Here is a 21481-nt window from a genome sequence, read left to right as displayed (position 1 = left end):
TTATTTAAGTGTTAAACTAGTGCACTTTTCAGTAAATCAGGCTTGCAAGCACCGAATCACATGACACAGCAACCTTACACAATATAATAGAAGTTGTAATTGAAACAAGTATGCATTACTTCATTAAAATTCGAAATATTTCAAACCAGTCCCACAGTAGTATTCAGTGGCACAGAGGTCAGGAACAGATTTTAACAACAGTCACTTAATCTGCTGACCTACCTTTCTAGATTAATATCTCTGTCTCGTGTCCTTAGGCATCACCCCCCAATGTTCTTCCCCTGACCCACATCCTTGATGTCAATTCACCCTTTTCTTAAAATTAACTTTGTTCCCCTTTTGGACTATCCCTTAACCCTTAACTCAATTGTCTTTGTTTACCCCATTCACACCCCTTTCCCTTGCCCGTGTTGCTCGGTCACCAGTTCCTTGTCACCCTTCCTCCCCCTCTATCGTCCTGGCTCACATGTAGACAGATGGTAAACTATCTTTATTTGCCAGTCGGCCTCTGCCAGACATGGCAGGAAGCCGTGGTCAGGGTCTTGCTGGTAAATGAAGCAATGGGGTCTGCACATGGACAACACAGAGCAAAATACAGAGTGGACTCAGCTTTTTTGTGCTCCCAAATAATGCTTTTTTTAAAATAAAAAAAGTTAGCTTATTATTTCAATTAAGGGAAGCAGAGGGGACTATGAAGGATGCCTGTTTTGAATCAGGTGGTGGAGAGGCAGTAAGAGTCGCCCATTATATTTATATTTGTTTTCTGGGAAAATTAGGCACTTCCCTTTAATACAGTGAATAAGGATTTTTACAAAGGGCCATGGTTGGTGGGCATCCTTGATAGCCGCCACATTCACCACCATACCCATGCAATGCATGCAAAGGGCCAGAATACAACCTTTTCTGCATCAACTAGTCCGCGGTGGTGGTATGAGCCATTACTGTGCCTGCATAGACCACTTACACATTGACAGTTATGCTGGAGACCCAGGCCAGTCATACTTCAAAAAAGCCTCATCAGACACGGGATCTGTACACCTACCAAGGTTTATTCTCAGTCAGCTGGACGCCATCACACCAGCTTACAGCTGATCAGTCAAAAATACAGGAACTCGATCCTGCTAATTTTAAACACACTCTTTATGGCAAATACACCATTACAAAACATGTGTATGCACACCTGGACCTTACTTTTTAACCCATTTTAATTGGCCATCTTACTACAAAGGTCAAACTACCATTGATGTCCCATTGGACAAAAAACATTTCCTGTTAGGATGACTGCTATTTCCTGGATGACCAGCAATTTTAAAACCAGAACAGGGTAGTTCTGAAACACATGACTCCTTATGCAAATTAGAAAATCTAGGTAGTTTCCCAAGTTTCACTTGACCATACGGCATGTTGCAATTAATACACTGAATCGAAACAAGGTTCTGAGAATTGCGCATTTGTTCCAAATGTCTTTCTCACACGATGTTCAGAGCATAGATAAGCACTCTGGCTCTCTTATAGCTCATTTTTCCACCCTGTTGTGCCAGGTTTCACTTTCAAAACAGCATCGTGAAAATACTGTATATTCTATCATTTGATACTAAATCACCTCATACTGGCTTCTGTTCAAATGCACTCTCATTTCTGCACAGATGGTATCGTTCTCCAGAGTGAGTCAGGAAGTAATGCCCCCAACTCTGAATGACCTGCTTGGCTTTTAATCATTAGTGATACCTGAATGTTACCTGTTTCTGTGCATGTTTTCCACTCTGCCAGTTACCCAGTGTGGAAATGCATCACGTGACCAGTGCAGTCCATGTAGAAGTGGCAGTCACAGGAGAGTGCTTGCATGTGTCAGCTGCTGGTGCTGGGGGTTGAAAATCAGAATTCAGAAACTCGATATGCTGCTTCAAAAAAATAGCCTTGCACGCGCCTTCCAGAAGCCAAATAGTTAAACCTTGCGTTCACTAAATTCTCTTTAATTGAACAAAACTATATTTAGTAACGATATTTATTTTTCAGATTAAATGAAATTCTGGCTGGATGGTGATTATTTGTTGCCTGTACCTTTTTTTTTATTGCACGGGCGCTGCTGATGAAAATAAGAGCATCAGAGGAGATATGCGAGTCCGTGTATATTGCTTTTTTAATGCGTTTCAGGCCGGCGGGAAACATTGGTTAAATAAAACCTCTGGATTCCGCCCCTTCCGGTGTGCCGGCAGGTAATGGCTTCTGCCCCTTCTGGTGCGCCGGCAGGTAATGGCTTCTGCCCCTTCTGGTGCGCCGGCAGGTAATGGCTTCTGCCCCTTCTGGTGTAATGGCAGGTAATGGCTTCTGCCCCTTCTGGTGCGCCGGCAGGTAATGGCTTCCGCCCCTTCTGGTGCGCCGGCAGGTAATGGCTTCTGCCCCTTCTGGTGCGCAGGCAGGTAATGGCTTCCGCCCCTTCTGGTGCAATGGCAGGTAACGGCTTCCGCCCCTTCTGGTGCGCCGGCAGGTAATGGCTTCTGCCCCTTCTGGTGCGCCGGCAGGTAATGGCTTCCACCCCTTCTGGTGTAATGGCAGGTAATGGCTTCTGCCCCTTCTGGTGCGCCGGCAGGTAATGGCTTCCGCCCCTTCTGGTGCGCCGGCAGGTAATGGCTTCTGCCCCTTCTGGTGCGCAGGCAGGTAATGGCTTCCGCCCCTTCTGGTGCAATGGCAGGTAACGGCTTCCGCCCCTTCTGGTGCGCCGGCAGGTAATGGCTTCTGCCCCTTCTGGTGCGCCGGCAGGTAATGGCTTCCGCCCCTTCTGGTGCAATGGCAGGTAACGGCTTCCGCCCCTTCTGGTGCGCCGGCAGGTAATGGCTTCTGCCCCTTCTGGTGCGCCGGCAGGTAATGGCTTCCGCCCCTTCTGGTGCAATGGCAGGTAATGGCTTCCGCCCCTTCTGGTGTGCAGGCAGGTAATGGCTTCTGCCCCTTCTGGTGCGCCGGCAGGTAATGGCTTCCGCCCCTTCTGGTGTGCCGGCAGGTAATGGCTTCCGCCCCTTCTGGTGTGCAGGCAGGTAATGGCTTCCGCCCCTTCTGGTGTAATGGCAGGTAATGGCTTCCGCCCCTTCTGGTGTAATGGCAGGTAATGGCTTCCGCCCCTTCTGGTGTGCAGGCAGGTAATGGCTTCTGCCCCTTCTGGTGCGCCGGCAGGTAATGGCTTCCGCCCCTTCTGGTGTGCCGGCAGGTAATGGCTTCCGCCCCTTCTGGTGTGCAGGCAGGTAATGTCTTCTGCCCCTTCTGGTGTGCCGGCAGGTAATGTCTTCTGCCCCTTCTGGTGTGCCGGCAGGTAATGGCTTCCGCCCCTTCTGGTGTAATGGCAGGTAATGGCTTCTGCCCCTTCTGGTGTAATGGCAGGTAATGGCTTCTGCCCCTTCTGGTGTAATGGCAGGTAATGGATTCCGCCCCTTCTGGTGCGCCGGCAGGTAATGGCTTCTGCCCCTTCTGGTGCGCCGGCAGGTAATGGCTTCCGCCCCTTCTGGTGTAATGGCAGGTAATGGCTTCTGCCCCTTCTGGTGCGCCGGCAGGTAATGGCTTCTGCCCCTTCTGGTGCGCCGGCAGGTAATGGCTTCCACCCCTTCTGGTGTAATTGCAGGTAATGGCTTCCGCCCCTTCTGGTGTAATGGCAGGTAATGGCTTCCGCCCCTTCTGGTGTAATGGCAGGTAATGGCTTCCGCCCCTTCTGGTGTGCAGGCAGGTAATGGCTTCTGCCCCTTCTGGTGCGCCGGCAGGTAATGGCTTCCACCCCTTCTGGTGTAATGGCAGGTAATGGCTTCCGCCCCTTCTGGTGTAATGGCAGGTAATGGCTTCCGCCCCTTCTGGTGTAATGGCAGGTAATGGCTTCCGCCCCTTCTGGTGTAATGGCAGGTAATGGCTTCCGCCCCTTCTGGTGTGCAGGCAGGTAATGGCTTCTGCCCCTTCTGGTGCGCCGGCAGGTAATGGCTTCCGCCCCTTCTGGTGTAATGGCAGGTAATGGCTTCCGCCCCTTCTGGTGTAATGGCAGGTAATGGCTTCCGCCCCTTCTGGTGTGCAGGCAGGTAATGGCTTCTGCCCCTTCTGGTGTAATGGCAGGTAATGGCTTCCGCCCCTTCTGGTGCGCCGGCAGGTAACGGCTTCCGCCCCTTCTGGTGCGCCGGCAGGTAATGGCTTCCGCCCCTTCTGGTGTGCCGGCAGGTAATGGCTTCTGCCCCTTCTGGTGTGCCGGCAGGTAATGGCTTCCGCCCCTTCTGGTGTGCAGGCAGGTAATGAGGAAGGTAATGGCTTCCGCTCCTTCTGGTGCGCCGGCAGGTAATGGCTTCCGCCCCTTCCGGTGTGCTGGCAGGTAATGGCTTCCGCCCCTTCTGGTGTGCCGGCAGGTAATGAGGAAGGTAATGGCTTCTGCCCCTTCTGGTGTGCCGGCAGGTAATGGCTTCCGCCCCTTCTGGTGTGCAGGCAGGTAATGAGGAAGGTAATGGCTTCCGCTCCTTCTGGTGTGCAGGCAGGTAATGAGGAAGGTAATGGCTTCCGCTCCTTCTGGTGCGCCGGCAGGTAATGGCTTCCGCCCCTTCTGGTGTGCAGGAAGGTAATGGCTTCTGCCCCTTCTGGTGTGCCGGCAGGTAATGAGGAAGGTAATGGCTTCTGCCCCTTCTGGTGTGCCGGCAGGTAATGTCTTCTGCCCCTTCTGGTGTGCCGGCAGGTAATGTCTTCTGCCCCTTCTGGTGTGCCGGCAGGTAATGGCTTCCGCCCCTTCTGGTGTGCAGGCAGGTAATGAGGAAGGTAATGGCTTCTGCCCCTTCTGGTGTGCCGGCAGGTAATGTCTTCTGCCCCTTCTGGTGTGCCGGCAGGTAATGTCTTCTGCCCCTTCTGGTGTGCCGGCAGGTAATGGCTTCCGCCCCTTCTGGTGTGCAGGCAGGTAATGAGGAAGGTAATGGCTTCCGCTCCTTCTGGTGCGCCGGCAGGTAATGGCTTCCGCCCCTTCTGGTGTGCAGGAAGGTAATGGCTTCTGCCCCTTCTGGTGTGCCGGCAGGTAATGAGGAAGGTAATGGCTTCCGCTCCTTCTGGTGTGCCGGCAGGTAATGAGGAAGGTAATGGCTTCTGCCCCTTCTGGTGTGCCGGCAGGTAATGTCTTCTGCCCCTTCTGGTGTGCCGGCAGGTAATGGCTTCCGCCCCTTCTGGTGCGCCGGCAGGTAATGTCTTCTGCCCCTTCTGGTGTGCCGGCAGGTAATGTCTTCTGCCCCTTCTGGTGTGCCGGCAGGTAATGGCTTCCGCCCCTTCTGGTGTGCCGGCAGGTAATGGCTTCCGCCCCTTCTGGTGTGCTGGCAGGTAATGAGGAAGGTAATGGCTTCCGCTCCTTCTGGTGCGCAGGCAGGTAATGTCTTCTGCCCCTTCTGGTGTGCCGGCAGGTAATGGCTTCTGCCCCTTCTGGTGTGCAGGAAGGTAATGGCTTCTGCTCCTTCTGGTGTGCTGGCAGGTAATGAGGAAGGTAATGGCTTCCGCTCCTTCTGGTGCGCCGGCAGGTAATGGCTTCCGCCCCTTCTGGTGTGCAGGAAGGTAATGGCTTCTGCCCCTTCTGGTGTGCCGGCAGGTAATGGCTTCCGCCCCTTCCGGTGCGCCGGCAGGTAATGGCTTCCGCCCCTTCTGGTGTGCAGGAAGGTAATGGCTTCTGCCCCTTCTGGTGCGCTGGCAGGTAATGGCTTCTGCCCCTTCTGGTGTGCAGGCAGGTAATGGCACTTTCGCGAGTTGGCGCTTGCTGTTGGGTCCAGCAGACCAGTACTATGGCTTTTGCATAAAGGCACTTAGTGACACTGCAGGCACTTGTAAAGACTCGGTGCTGGTACTCGTTTATGGCAGCGCAGGCCCTTTCAGCTGAACAGTGCCAGTACGATCTTCTGGGACTTCAGCTATTTTGGAAAGATCGGTACTGGTACCATCTTGTAGGACTGCAGGCACGTTCCATGGAGCAGCGCCGGTACCGTCTTGCAGGAATTGTCATAAGAGTATGGATGTAAGCACACGGCATTATGGTGATAATGGCCCCGCCCTTGATTATGCATCTTCTGGAGATGGGCCTCAGCCAGGGTGCCCGCTAAGACATGAAGGGCACCCCAGGCAGTGATCACTGAAGGTGGCATTAAGAGTGATATGGGCGGAGGTAAGGATCCAGTCCACCGTGCTCTACATCAGGCGGGGACTGGGGTGAGATGGCATTGGCACACTGTGAGCACAGTCCATGATGCCTTCACAGGCTGCCAGGGGGAAGCTACTCTTTGGGGGGCAGCTTGACACATTTGCTGTGGACCCCTGTGAACCCTTTATGGAACATCTCTTCACATTCTCATTGGAGTTGCTGATTCCTTCAACATCAAGAAATCAAAACACGTGCATATCCGTTAACAACTTCTGGTCGACCCAAAAGTGCAACCTTTTACAAGTTAAAGTGCTAAAAGTGAGAAAAGATCTAAGCCCGACAGCCATAATTACCCACATTAAGAAGCAGGGGTCAAGCCCTAAAACTTAAAGTGGGGGGACTCGTCAACAAACACGATGGGATCTGAAGTAGCCCGAAATTAGCATATCAAGGTGAAATATGCACATTTCATCAAAATGGCTTTGCATAACCACCCAAATTGACAGGACGAATGACATTTGCCTTTCATAAAATCAACAGACACACAAAACCAAGAGAGACTAATTTCTTCTAATCGTGTTTTTGAAAATGTTTAAAGGTGTGCATGTTTTAAACTCTAAGGACCACTACAAATGTTTTCCCCGAAACTTGCAGCATGGAACTGACACATGTCACCTTTAGTGGTTTGTTATTTTTCATCTGCTTATATAGTGCAGTGGCGAAGTGTCAACCTTGCAAGCCTGACCACTGTGGTTCGATCCCTGAGGTCAGTGATGCATACAGGGCACATGGGGGGTACGAAACCACCTGCATCCGTCGCCAGCCAGCACTCCTAAGCAACTGCCCTCACAGCCCACATTCTCCTCAGGAACCCTAGCAGACATTCAACCCTAAACATTCCTGGCAGGCGGACACAAGCGGCACCAATTATCTCATAAAGCAGAGTCAAAAAGATAAACAACAGAACACTTTGCTTACTAGACTTTCCCCCCTCAAAACAACCAAAAGAAAAGAAAAACAATTATACCCAACTGGAAAATATATACAGTGCATAAAAGAAATCACACAACAAAGATCTCCGTGAAGACTTGCATATTGTTAAAGCTTAATCCATTACATAGTCTCTGGACAACACTGGTCGTTTCCTAACCCTAATTCTCTGTTCCGCACTTCCTTCACTCACACTTCCATCGCTCAACACCATCCATGCATACCCTACCCATGTGCACATCCTCCCTTTTCACATTCACATCTGCATCCTCATCAAATAACTCAATTGCTCTTCTCCTCTCCTTCCTTTCTAGTGGCTCCCTTGCACCACTTCCCATCCGGTTCCACTTGCTGACCCTATCAACATTCCACACTGTACCACCCTGAACTCTGATAGCCAGCCTAAACACTTCTACCACCTTCACGGGGTCAGAATACTTTGAATCTCCTTTTCTCACAGCATGTCCTTTCTTTATCCTAAAAAAATCACTTGGGGCCAATCTCGACTTTTCTTCCTCTCACTGTTCAAGGCTTCTCCTCATGCATTTCCCCTGTTTCCTATTGTTGACCCAAACAGGGTTTAACAATGTGTTCGGTACTCTGCCCCTCATAAATTCGAACGGAGACTTGCTTGTGTCTTTCCTGACCGAAACTCTACTGCTCCGAACTTTTTCTTTGAACGCTTCTTCTACAAACGTATTGTTCCTCAAGGCCTACTGAATGGCTTGCACCACTACTCTTTTGCATCGTTCTACCATTCCATTCGTTTGGGGGTGATAGTAGGCTGAAAATCTCCACTCAATCCTTAGATGTCTGGAAAAATCTTTCATTTCCTTACTTCTAAACTGGACTGCATTGTCACTTATCACAGTTTTGGGATAACCCTCCCTCCTGAAAACCTGCAGTAAAAAATTGATTATTTTACTGGTGTCAATCTTATTTACTAATTTGACTTCCAACCATCTGGAGCAATAATCTACAAGTACAATCACAAATCTCTATTCCCGCATTAGATTCCCATATGGTCCCACAATCTCAATGCCACACTTCTCCTAAGGACATTCAACATTAGGCATGTTATTGGGCGCATATTTGGAAATCTTTCAACTCTTGTCACTATGGTGACAAGGCCAACAATTTCTTATGAATCTCTCAAACATTATATCCACTCCTGGCCACCAATATTTGACACGTACATTGTTTTTTGTACCTGACATACCTGGGTGTCCTTGATGAGCTTTTTCAACTAACTCCATCCCTAATGTTTGTGGGGGAATTGATGTGTCCCTTCTAAGCAATAACTTATCTTGCACAGAGCACTCATCCCTGATTTCCCAGAATTTCAAAGACACATCAACCAACGCTCTCTTCTCTGGCCATCCACTCCTGGTGTAATCAATGACTTTAGCTAGAACTTGATCCTTCATGAGTTCTTCTAACCATTTCTCCCTAGAGGTCACTTCAAACACAGCTGCTACAACCTCAATGTCCTAATTGGCATCACTCTTTGAACCAACTAAAGGTAACCTTGATTAATATCTGCCACCTGGTTCCTTTTCCCTGGTACGTATTTTACCACAAAGTGATAATCTTGTAATCTAAGGCTTAACCTAGCTAATCTAGGAGACACTTGCAGATACCACACACTGATAGTACCTCTAACAATGGTTAGTGTGCACTGTAAATTTGTTTCCCCATAAGTACTTTCTAAAATGGCTAACAGCCCAAACACAAGCCAACATTTCTCTTTCTATGAATGAGTATCTGCTCTCAATGTCAGTAACCGCTCTAGATGCATGGTTATAATCTTTTTCTGACCATTTTCAGAAACCTGGGACAACACGGTTCCTAATCCAATTCCATTTGCATCTACCGTGAGCTTAGTCTGCCTCCCAAAAACAAAACCTCCCAACTCTACTACTCGACAGATGCCTTTCCTAATACATTCAGCTGCAGTTCTGTACTCATCATCCCATGGGCATTTTACATCTTTTCTCAACAGCTTCCTCAATGGTTCAGTAATTCTGGCGAACTTCCCCACAAATGTACAGTAGTACTCTCACAATCCCAAAAATGATCTCAGCTCATCTTTGGTGGTGGGATCAGGTGAGTCCTTGATTGCCTTCATGGCTTCTATCTTGGGCTTGTAGCCTTTGCCATTCACAACATGCCCTTAATACTAAACCTCTTCCATTTTGAACTTACACTGCTCCGTTCAATTTTCAAACCTTTAGCACTCAGCCTGGCTAACATTTCATTCAACCTGCAATCATGCTCATCAGCACCTCTGCCAAAAACAATGATATCATCATGATATACTAAAGTTCCAGCCAGTCCCTTCAATGTATGTGCCACAACCCCTGGAACACTGCTGCTAAGGATTCCAGTTTGAAGGGCATATGTTTATATCAATATAATCCAAAAGGTGTAATGAAAGCAGTGATGTCCCCACAATCTTCAGTTAGAGATATCTGGTGGTAGACATTCGATAGGTCCAAAGTGGTGAAAGTATCTGCACCCTCAATGCAGTTCAGCATTTCAGAAATTATCGGTAAAGGATACATGTCCACAATGATATTTGTGTTCACATCCCTTAAGTCCACACATATCCTTAATGTTCCATTCTTCTTCAAAGCAACAACAATTGGGCTCACTCACTGTGACAACTCTATTCTCTCAATTATATCTCCTTCTTCAAGCCTGTGCAGTTCTTGTTCTACTTTGTCAAAGCAAATGGTATTGGTCTAGCTTTGTTATGAGTCACCGCTATTGCTCCTTGTTTTAGTTGTATCCCGTGTGCAACATGTTTTAGTAATCCTAATTTTTCCTGGAACACGTCTTCTGGATCTGTTTTGACTTTGTTCATTTGTTCACTGTTTCTCCTTACAGTATTGGCTCATCTTCACAGGGGTCCAACCTGATCCACAATGCTGCCTGGTCCCTCCATCCAATAACATTCACCCCTTTTTCTGCCACGTATGCTTTCACCTGAGCATGGTGATCTTTGATTTGTATGATGCTAGTAAACCTACCTTTGATTTAATTTTTGAACCGTCAAACCCTCCTGGGTTCTTGGAATCTTGTGAGATTTGCTGTTGTCCCCCTTGATATTCTGAGTGGTTTCAATTTTTTTCGTTCTCATTTCCTTCGAGCACAACTGACTGTTTTCCACTCTTTTGGCTATTGCAATTGCCTCAGGCGTGATGGGTTCCCCATCATCCACAGTCTATCCTGTATGAGAGAGTCTTTAGTATGGATTATTATTTGATCTCTAATCAATTTGTCCAAAGTGATGCCAGCTCCAAAGCGACATGTTCGGGCTAGATATCTCAACGCCAACACATATTCTTCAACATTCTCCTGTTCCTTTTGTGCCCTTATAAAGAAATTATACCTGTTGATTGGCACATTGACTTAATTCGCATAATACTTGTCTAATTGCCGAAGAGCTTTTTCATGTTCATCAATATCCCCTGTTTCATCTACTGGTAACTCTGGGAGTTCTGTTTACTTCCTTTGGCCTTCCAGACCTAAAGCGTGCAACAATAATAGTTTTTTCTTCTGGGATGTTAGCCCCTCTTGTTCAACTGTTTTGATGTAGTTGATCCAGAATTCCTTCCATTCTGGCCACACTATAACTGGCCGCTCTGGGCTCGGTACAAAATATGCAGGTTGTTGTATGCTTATGCCTTGCATGATTTGCTTCCTTATGATGATCACTTATCCAAAACTTCCAAAGGTGTTGAGTATTCTTATTTCTATGGGAAGTTTGTAGCGAATTCAAAAATTGAACTGGAGAGGAATTTTTTAAAAAATGTTTAAGGTACTGCGACGAGAAAGAGCTATGCAAGCTCATCGTAATGATGATTTCCACCTGACTTTGTTTTCAAAAAGCAATCTGGAGTCAAGTAATGTTGCTTTGTTAGGTTCTTTCCTCTAATGACTTGAATAGCTTTCCCAATGATGCAGCTGCGCTCAGCTGACGAACGTCGGGCCACTGTGCCTCCCGCTGCAACTGTTCCTTCATACCAGTTGTAAACGAGGACCTAATGACCTCTGATGGGCCCATGGAATCAGGGCTGGCCCGCGAAGACCTTAAGACAAAGTGGCTGCACCTTGAGGAGGTTAGGGTGCAGGATTCACATACTCCAGCACAATTCAATAAGGACCACTCAAATGGATCAGCACAGAGACTGTTAAGTTCATAAGGGTTTATTCACCATAGCTTGACACAGTGCAGCCCTAGCAACTGTGCACAAGTTCCCTGCCTCCAAGAGAACTTGCCTCCCAGCATTACACAGACACATTTATAGCAAATTGGGAGCGAGCACAATGCCCCAACCTCTCCCTGCACAGTCTTAAGCAACCACATTGTTACATTAGCTCATTGTCCAATGAATTTTAATTGGACTAAACACTTCAACAATGAATTACGTTCTACCATGCATTCCTCACTCTGTCTCGGTGCTCAATTCAACTTATAATCGTGCAGCTGGACTTTTCAGATAAGAGTTTCGACCAGGCCTGTCTGGTTTCTGCTCCTTAATCAAGTTTCTGAAGGCTAATGTCCCTGAACGTCTCAACTTTTAGAATGAGCTCATTATAACATACTTTAAGCACTACTCAGTTCTTCATCTTTTAGTTACAATTTAAGTACATGCATTTTTGTTAAAGGCATTTAGCCCAGGCGATTTTCTGTCTGCATATAGAATATCTCATTGTCCATTCTGTGCTTTGCCACCACACTACAACATGGTAATGCCATTTTCGACTTTATAAACACAATGCCTTTGAATACCAGTATGTTGTAACATTATAAACCCATTTTCGCATAATTCAACACCACATAAGTCCCATTGAATTTCTCTGGTTAGGTTTAAGTGGGGGGGGTGTCTACTTCATTCAGCTGTTGATTCAACATATATATATGTAGGTTGGGACCTCCATTACACAGTACTTCCTACTCTTTTTTGTCACTTGGAACTGCGATTTGCAGGCCGCGGTCATTCCATCTGCACAAGTGAACCAGGGCTGTTCACTTGGAGCCTCCAGCTCTCTTCAGCGTCATGTGGGTTCTCGTCTGCGCCGGGTTCACCTTGTTGCCAAGTGATGCATCCATGGCACACGTTGTATGAAACCAAAGGTACGTTTATTTTGTAATATGAACTTGGCTCTCCACCTGAGTCCGCCGCCAGCCAGCACTCCTAAGCAACTGCCCTCACAGCCCACATTCTCCTCAGGAACCCTTGCAGACATTCAACCCTAAACATTCCTGGCAGGTGGACACAAGCGCACCAATTACATCATAAAACAGAGTCAAGAAGATAAACAACAGAGCACTTTGCTTACTACAGTCAGCTTTAATTCATAAATTCATAGAGGACATTCAATGTTTCTCGTTTTAGCTAGTGGGGGCAGAGACCACCCTCTGAAAAAAGTGGGTGGACTCCCTCAACCGCGTGTACCCTCGACTTGAGTCCTGTTAAGAAGGCCAAAGAGTGTTATAAGAACTGGTTGAGGGGAAACGGATCATGTATGCTTCAAAGTGATGCAGAGGAAATGTTAACTGTCTTGTAACATAAAACATCTCAACAATTTTGGAGACTCATGAATGATAACGGTCTGCCTCGGTAGTGAATCAGATTAATGCTGAGAAGCAACTAGATGGGTTTGAAGGGTTCTTGGAAGCGGGCAATCAGGCGGGGATTGCTGTCTCTCCATTGATCAGTAGATGATGAAGGGCTTCCTGAGGAGGCTTAGCTCATCAAGGGCGCGCGGGCCAAATAAACCTAAGTAGGCCGGAAATGTGGTCACTTGTGCTAACCCTGTTTCTGAGACATAACATTGGGTCAAATACTATTCCTGACTCCTGGAGAGTTGCCTATGTAACTCCAATTTGTAAAAAGGGGACAAGATCAGATCCAAAAAATTACAGGCTGATCACCATTTTCAATGCTGATCGCAAAGTGTTTGCAGAATTATTTTGCTACAGCATCTGGATAAATGGGCCACTGCAACCGGCACCCGAAGAAGTGGCAGACCGGGTTCAGATAAATGTATCTACTTCGCCGAATGGTTTTGTGTTAAAGTGCATTCAGTCTCTTGCCTGGTTCAGAACATATGAATCTCTATACATTGCCACTATAGATCTGACAGCGGCCTTTCATGCAGTCAACAGGAGCTTACTGTGGTCCAAGCTGCAAGGATGGTGTATGCCGCGTGGCCTGCTAAGATTGAGTGTGGGTCTCCATGAAACTTCAGAAGTACTGATAGATCAGCAAGGAATATCGAGGCTTAGTACCACCAAAAAAAAGAATCCACCAGTCACAAAGTCAAAGTTATGAATATAACTTTATTCTGTACAGATTCAAATATCAAAGCAGATAGCTATCTGGCTCCCAGTTGCCTCACAGTGTGTACCAACAGACACTGTGAGGGGAGAGAGTACTGATCATCACAAAGCATGCAGTATTTATACACAGTCCTGGTATAGCCCAGCCCTTCTCCAAACTAATAAGTTACAAATGTGGGTTTGTGCCCAGTTCACATAACTAATATAACAATATTAGTATACACTTTTGACATGTTGTCCTATCCTTGAAGATTCAGTGGTGTTGTTTGTTCTCCAGCTTAGGTTGATCCTAGTTTCAAGAAACAAATTCAATAGCTTATTGCTAAGGTACATAGTTGCAGTCTGTCTACCATTCAGTTCTGATGTTTGTATATGGCTGATGTTATCGGTGCAGACAACACTTTGAATTGAGGTTCACTGTAGCTCCAAGGTTCCTTAAACATACTGGCAAACTTTGCTGTATTCAGCTCTGTAGATCTTTCCTTGTTTCTTGAGCTTTAGGATAAGTCATGTTCCAAGAAATGCACAAAGGATTTCTTCCACAACTCACAACATTAGTTACTTTGCATTGTATGTCACTGTTTGAGGGAGAATAAGTCTGTAGAAATAGATAACACCTTGAATGAGAGTTCATTCTGACTACAAGATCTTTGCACAGAACTAATGGTCTGCTCTTGGCAGCTCTACTGTTGACATAGACTGTTAGTCTGCTCTGGCAGCTGAAAACATGGTTAATCATTTCTGAACAGAGAGCAAGAATCAGAATCAAAATGGCATATGTTTTCCAAAATGGTGACAAAGTCAATTCTGTCTAGATCTAGTTAAACATACATTTTTAATAAAAATGTGAAATAGACTAGGCCAATGTTTATAATCAGACATTATTTATGCGAATATGGTTTAACAAACCCTCCTTTTGGCCTAAGTCAAGAGCATAATTCAAACATTCTGACCAAACAATGACCATGTATCATAATCAGAACACTCTCGGTTGCTAGATTCAAAAATATCAATTGCCATTAACTCTTTAATAGTTATTTTCTGCATTACTAAGGCATTAGTTGCTTTTTCAGGCATTTGTATCTTAGGTCCTAGTGTACCTACTGCTTGTGCACAACATCCTCCTATCATGGAACATATGACAGGGAGGCATTGTATACAACAACAGAACAGGAGAAAACCAAGAATCACCACTAAGACTGTAAAGATTTTCCAACCCCATGACTGTGACAAGTCCCAGAACCAAGTACTAGGATTCCAGTTTCCCTCTGGGACATGTACTTCAGTACTCAAGGTATGTACATTTTGAATTGCCTTGAATCTTGTAGGGGAGGAGTTGGGTACAAAAACACAGCATGCGGATCCTACCATTTTGCATACCCCACCACGCTCAGCTAGAATGATGTCTAACACCATTCTATTTTGAATGGCTACTAACCTAATTGCCTTTTGCTTTAGTGTCATGTTGTACAAAAAATCGGTGCTCCTATTGATGGTTTTCTCCAGTACTCTTGCTAGTCTTCTAATATCCTCGGAATTCATTATTTGTCCCCAAAATGGCACAAAGGATTTTGCTACATCACCTAAGACTTTTGAAGGAGTATCTCCATTATCATCCCACCTTGCATGAGCTCTAGAGACTTCAGAGGTGCTAGCCACATATACCCCTGGTAACAAGATAACCAAATAACAAGTACCCTGCCAATCTCTAGGTAACCAAGTATAAGCTTCATCGCCACAGACAAAGTAAACAGGGTCTCCTACGTACAAAGCTCTGTCCTCACTGGTTAGATTTGCAATGTTGGTACAACCCACGAATGTACCCATTGGCTGACAACCATCCCTTTGTATGCATAAGGAAACAGTTTCTGGACTATGGTTGATAGTATAAGAGGGAGGCGTGGCATCCCGGTTGCCTACGGGAGCCATTTTGAAAGAGATCAATGATTGAAAAGGTCTAGAAAGTCTATCAGAAGGCCTAATAGAAGCAATATTGAACTTACTCCTATTCGCACAGAGAGAACATCCTAAAGGTGTTAAGACTCGTTTTTCAAATTCATTGAGATTAGTTCCATCAAAATTCCCAGTAATACTATCATTCCAATGACTAAACGATAGTGCTCTAAGTGAGGCATAGCAGGCAGTGGTTAAAGGAAGAGGATGAATATACCAGCCAAACCCCTTTTCCCTGTGTTGTGGCAAGTATGAACACACCCAGCAATTTGTTCTGTTCAGAATTGCATGGGTCACATTCATGATTATTAGGAGAGTATTATTATGATACCTCTGTCTATGTTGGAAGTCTCGAGGAGGATGCACGAAGAGTGGAGACACACTAGAGATATTTGTAATGGGTGATAAATTATCTAGCGGACGCACTTCTTCAAGATACCAGAACCCAAATGAAGACACAATGACTAAACTAATTGATATTGCGATGATCAAACATTTGGTCCTCGGAGACCCTGACCCTTGATGGGTAGATTTGTTCTGAAAGGAGTGACCACTATTCATCTTTGCACAAACGATACTTAAAAATGTGGATAGTTTCTCAGAGTCTGTTAAGTAGCCTCTCTGTTGGGCTCTTTTAGTTCATCCTATGGTGGCCCATGACCATGTGGCCTATTTAGATTGAAGGTAACTTTGCCGGTCCCCGCCTCTTATTTATTTTTCACCAGAAGAGTGACAAGGGACTGGCTCAATGATGATCTCTCGTAGGCACAGCCAATGCCGTGCTGTAAGTCTGGTGTCTCGGACGCAGATAGTACCTCAAGACTCCAGGTACGGTGTGATCTGCGAACAGAGTGCTGTCACTTCTTGAAGACAATGAAGACAATGGAGGAGCAGAAGCAAGATTGCTCGATGGTGAAAAAGAACTTGCAAAATGAGCAACAATCTCCCAGGCCCCATGAGCTCAGGAAGGGTTTCCAGGACACCCTTGTTGTCGGTTAGAGCAAGCTTGTTGTGAGCGTCAAGGTCACCAGTTCCTCTCTCCTCGCCTCTGTCGTAGGCCAAAGGAAAACTAATTCTCTTCACATGAGTCGCATGGATCCAGTTCTTCTTGTCAGTGACTCGGATGGCAGTCCGTGTGGCCAAGAGGACTTGTTGTGGTCCTCTCCAGCGAGGTGCGAGACAGGAGGATCTTTCGAATGCTTTCACAAGCACCCAGTCTCCAGGTCATAGACGATGACCTGGACCCTCATATTTTACTGGGAGGGTTTCTCGCACCTGTTGATGAATCAAATACAAGTTCTCAGTTAACTGGTCACAATAGCCAGAAATAAGTACATTCTCAATTTCTTTTAGTAACTTGGGCTCTGGTGTCCCAAAAAGGCATAGAAGGAAGGCCTAAACTACCCCTTAGTGTCAGTGTTCCTTTACTAATATTATGCTGTAGGCATATCATGCAATTATGGACAAAACACTCAGCAGTCTTTGGAATATTAACCTAGACAGCTTCTTATAGTTTACAAATCTCTTTGGCACATATATGAGCTGGACCATGAGCCATTGTCACCATAGTGGTGACATAAGCATCTGGTAGCATCCATCTTTGTTGTGCATTGTCTATCCAACAACCTTCATCTTCTAAACTTGCTAAATCCTCAGCCCATTTCTTAAGCTCTTCTGGAGTGGCATCAGCCTGAATGTCTTTTATAAAATCAATTCCTTTGTCTATTACACAAGTGTTAGTGACTTCTCTCATTATATACATTTCAGAATACAAATCAGTGGCAGTCTGTTTGGCTATCCTGTCAGCAGAATTTGTTGAAAGAATTGATGTTTCCTCTCCCCACATCATCTATTACTTTCTGGTGTGCTGCACACTTCATTTTTGCTAGTTGAGTAGGAAGGACAAGTGCTGAGAGTAGCCGAACTATCAGTTGCATGTGAGGTCAAGAAACCTCTTTCTGCCCATAATCTACCGAAGTTGTGAACCACCCCAAAGGAATACTGACTGTCTGTAAATATATTCACACTAAGCCCTTTGGAAATTTCCCAAGCTCGAGTCAATGCAACAATCTCTGCAGCTTGCGCTGATTTATGCGGAATTCTTTTGGTTTCCACAATAGTGCTTAATGTAGTGATTGCGTAAGCAGCAGTGGATGTACCATCTGGAAGTTTGAAGCAGGAGCCATTGCAAAACAGCTCCCCTTGTGGAGCTTTTAATGGTGTATCATTGAAATCAATTCTGCCTTTAGTCTCTTGTTCGGTGGTATAGAGGCAGTAATGTGACATCTCGTCACTGCAAGCAATTTCTTGCGGAAGAGACAATAGTTCAGCCGGATTTAATGAGCAACATCTCTTAATTTGAATATGTAGTGCAAATAGAATCAGCTCGTATCTTGTTAATCGTGCTGATGTGAGATGTTGTGTTTGCTTTCTGTTTAATAGAACGTCTACAGAGTGAGGATCCATCACGGTTAGGGGGTGACCCAGAACCATACCCTCACTTTGTTTTACAGATGCAGCGGCAGCAGCAACAGCTCACAAACATCTCAGCAAAGCGCATGCAACAGGGTCAAGTGTGGAGGAAAAATAACCACACAGTCTATTCTTCCCTCCATGTTCCTGCGTCAACACAGCCAAAGCGCATCCATCACATTCATGCACATACAACACAAAGGCCTTTTCATAATTTGTAGAAGGTAACCCAAGTGTATCAAACTGTTCCTTCAATGCTCTACGATAGATGCTTGGACTCTCAGTGTACCCTTGTGGCACACGAGTAATTGTAAATGAGCATCCTCCTACGGTGAACGCAAAATAATATCTGCTGTCAACATGTACAGGAATACTGAAAAAAAATCTTTCAACCCACAACACTAAAATGAGTAGCTAAAGCTAGAATCATTGTCAATATTGTAGTCACATGAGGTAAAATTGGAAACTGTGGGTCAACAACCTTGTTGATGGCACAGAAGTCAATAATAAAATGAAAAGGAATCACAATATCCCCTTTTTCATACACAGGCAAAATTGGACTATTGCACACACCCCCTGCAATATCCTCAATCAATCCAATGTGTACAAGATCAGAGACAATACTCTTCAAAGCCTGTTCACCTTCAACCGAAATCTTATATTGTGGAATACGTGGTAGTTTAATACCTGGTTTTAACACAATTTGAACTGGTTCAATTTGAGAAAGGCCAGAGTCATTGTCATTAACTGCCCATAGACATGTCGGAACCTTATCTAATTCAGATGGTAAAGGTCTAATAAAAAACTGGGAGACAGAAGATTGTTGAGGCAAAATTTTTAAATGCACTCCATCCGGAGAACAGTAAATTACGGCATTCAATTCTTTCAACAAATTTAACCCCAACACATTTTCCCCACAATCTGTCATCAAAAGAAATGGACACAAATCAGTAAATGCCTCAGTGCAATAGGTACCGGCTGAGAGACCGGACTAACCACTGGTGTACCAGAAAACCCTACAGAAATGTTGTTCTGCCCTGACAGAGGAATATCCGTAACCTGTGAATGATCTATGGAATACTTCTGTGCTCCTGTGTCTATCAAAAATAGATGCTTCCTATTCCCCACCTTCATCTCAACGTAGGGCCCTTTCTGATCGACGGGAATAGGTACTGGTTCCAGACTCTGCTTCGGGCTGTCCTAACGGAACAGTATGTCATCAAATGCGAGCTCCTCAGAGAAATAAACAGTTGAAGGAATATCAACAATGTTCCCACTATTGAAAACATGTTGCTGAATATCCTGTGAAGATGACTGTTGGTTCTGAGTGAACTGACTTCTGCCAGGAACCCTATCTCAGGATTGCCCCTGGATCGTCTACACATGGCACAATATGTGCTATTTGACCTCTGCTGAAGGATAGGGCATTGTGCTCGCCAATGACCTTCCTGTTGACAATATGCACATTTGTTCATGTGTACAGGACCCAGTTGTGCATTACTCTGTGGTGTAAATTGACCTCTAAACTGTGTATTCCCATCTCTGGCCCATCTAACAATTTGTTTCATTAGTACTTTAGTTTTTAAGTCTCCCTTCTTCTTTTCTATCCTCTCTTTTTCAGTATTGACTCTATATTCATAATACTGAGCCATGTGCAATACTTTGGACTGTAATTTATCCTGTGAGGTGCTTTCAGAAGTCATAATTTGTTATTTTTATATCAGGCAATAATCCACACACATATTTGTCTACAAACAGCTTTTTTCCTGACTCAGTATTTAAGTCCGGACTGCTAAAATCTGAAAACACTTGGAGACACTACTGCTGGTGGTGGAGACGGAATTAAGGGAACAGTAACTATCGGTAAGTGTGGAGGTGCAGAAGGGGGGACAACAACAGGAAGAGGAGCAACGACTGGAGGAGGAGCAATAACGGGAGGAACAGGAATAACAGGAATAACAATGGGAGGAGGAGCAACAGCGGGAAGAGGTAAAACAACGGGGAGAGTCACATAGGGAGGTGGTGCAGTAGAAACAGTCCTAAGCTCATTTAAAAGCTTATCGATTAGTTTGTCTGAGGCATGAAAGTCCTGAGACGGATATATTTTCTGTACCCCAAGTTTAAAAGCTCTATCCATACTTCTAATAGATTCCGTCTGTTTCTGTTGGTCATACAATAATGCCTTTTCTGAGTTAGACATATGTCTACATGCATGTTTCTTGCTGCATAGCTTCCTTTCTCCAATTCTTAATTACATCAAATGCTGCAGGCCTGGCCTTTTTCTTTAACAATATATACTCTAAATACTCTATGCAGGCAATTTCAAAAACTACCATGAACTGGCCACTGAAATTCGGAAGCATGTGTAGTTTGCTTTTGCCAAATTTCATTGAATACTATACTGCCAAGGCCGTAATTACAGTACACATTACACGCCGGCGACCCCTCTGGTGGCGCCGGTCGGCCATATTCCAAAGATTGTCTGTCTCTGCGGAATAAACCCCTGAAACAGGCAGACAATTTCCCAGGCATGTCAGATCACTGGTGTTATCTGGCGTCGTTTGTACTTGCAAGAACAAATCTGCAACCAATATCATGATTCTTAGGAATCAGGGCACGACTCACCTGATTTCAAAACAAAGGAGGTCCGATCGGATTACAAAGGTTCGATGTGGCTGGCGATTCTGGCAAAAATACCCACCTCAATATGGGGACCCTCGTCAAGATGTCGTCTCGAACAGCTTGCTCACCGTTCAGGGATCAGATTGTGCAGTAGTGTTGAGGTGTCGCGTCTCATACAAAAAAGGGTCCCTTTCTCATGCTCTGATCTCCGTCTGGTCACTGCGTCCTTGATTAGCAAGGTGACATCAATCTTGGCGGTGCCTATTCGGTCACCCGCTGATAGATCAGCAAGGAATATTGAGGCTTAGTACCACCAAAAAATTGAATCCGCCAGTCACAAAGACAAAGTTATGAATATAACTGTATTCTGTACAGATTCAAATATCAAAGCAGATAGATATCTGGCTCCCAAGTGCCTCACAGTGTGTACCAGCAGACACTGTGAAGGGAGTGAGTACTGGTCATCACAAAGCATGCAGTATTTATACGCAGTCTTGGTCATTGCCCAGCCTTCTCCAAACTAATAAATAACACATTTGGGTTTGTGCCCAGTTCACATAACAAATATAACAATATTAGTATACACTTTTGACATGTTGTCCTGTCCTTGAAGATTCAATGGCATTGTTGGTTCTCCAGCTTAGGTTGATCCTAGTTTCAAGAAACAAATTCAATAGCTTATTGCTAAGGCACATAGATTTTGTTTGTCTACCATTCAGTGCTGATGTTTGTATATGGCTGATGCTATTGATGCAGACAACACTTTGAATTGACGTTCACTGTGGCTCCAAGATTCCTTAAAGATACTGGCAAACTTTGTTGTATTCAGCTGTGTAGATCTTTCCTTATTTCTTGAGCTTTAGGATAAGTCCTGTTCCTAGAAATGCACAAAGGATTTCTTCCAAAACTCGCAGCATTAGTTACTTTGCATTATATGTCACTGTTTGAGGGAGGATGAGTCTGTAGGCACA

Source organism: Ambystoma mexicanum, chromosome 9, assembly GCF_040938575.1.
Source record: "Ambystoma mexicanum isolate Mex_15411 chromosome 9, UKY_AmexF1_1, whole genome shotgun sequence".
In the NCBI taxonomy this organism is placed as follows: domain Eukaryota; kingdom Metazoa; phylum Chordata; class Amphibia; order Caudata; family Ambystomatidae; genus Ambystoma; species Ambystoma mexicanum.
Note: the sequence above shows the minus strand (reverse complement) of the source record.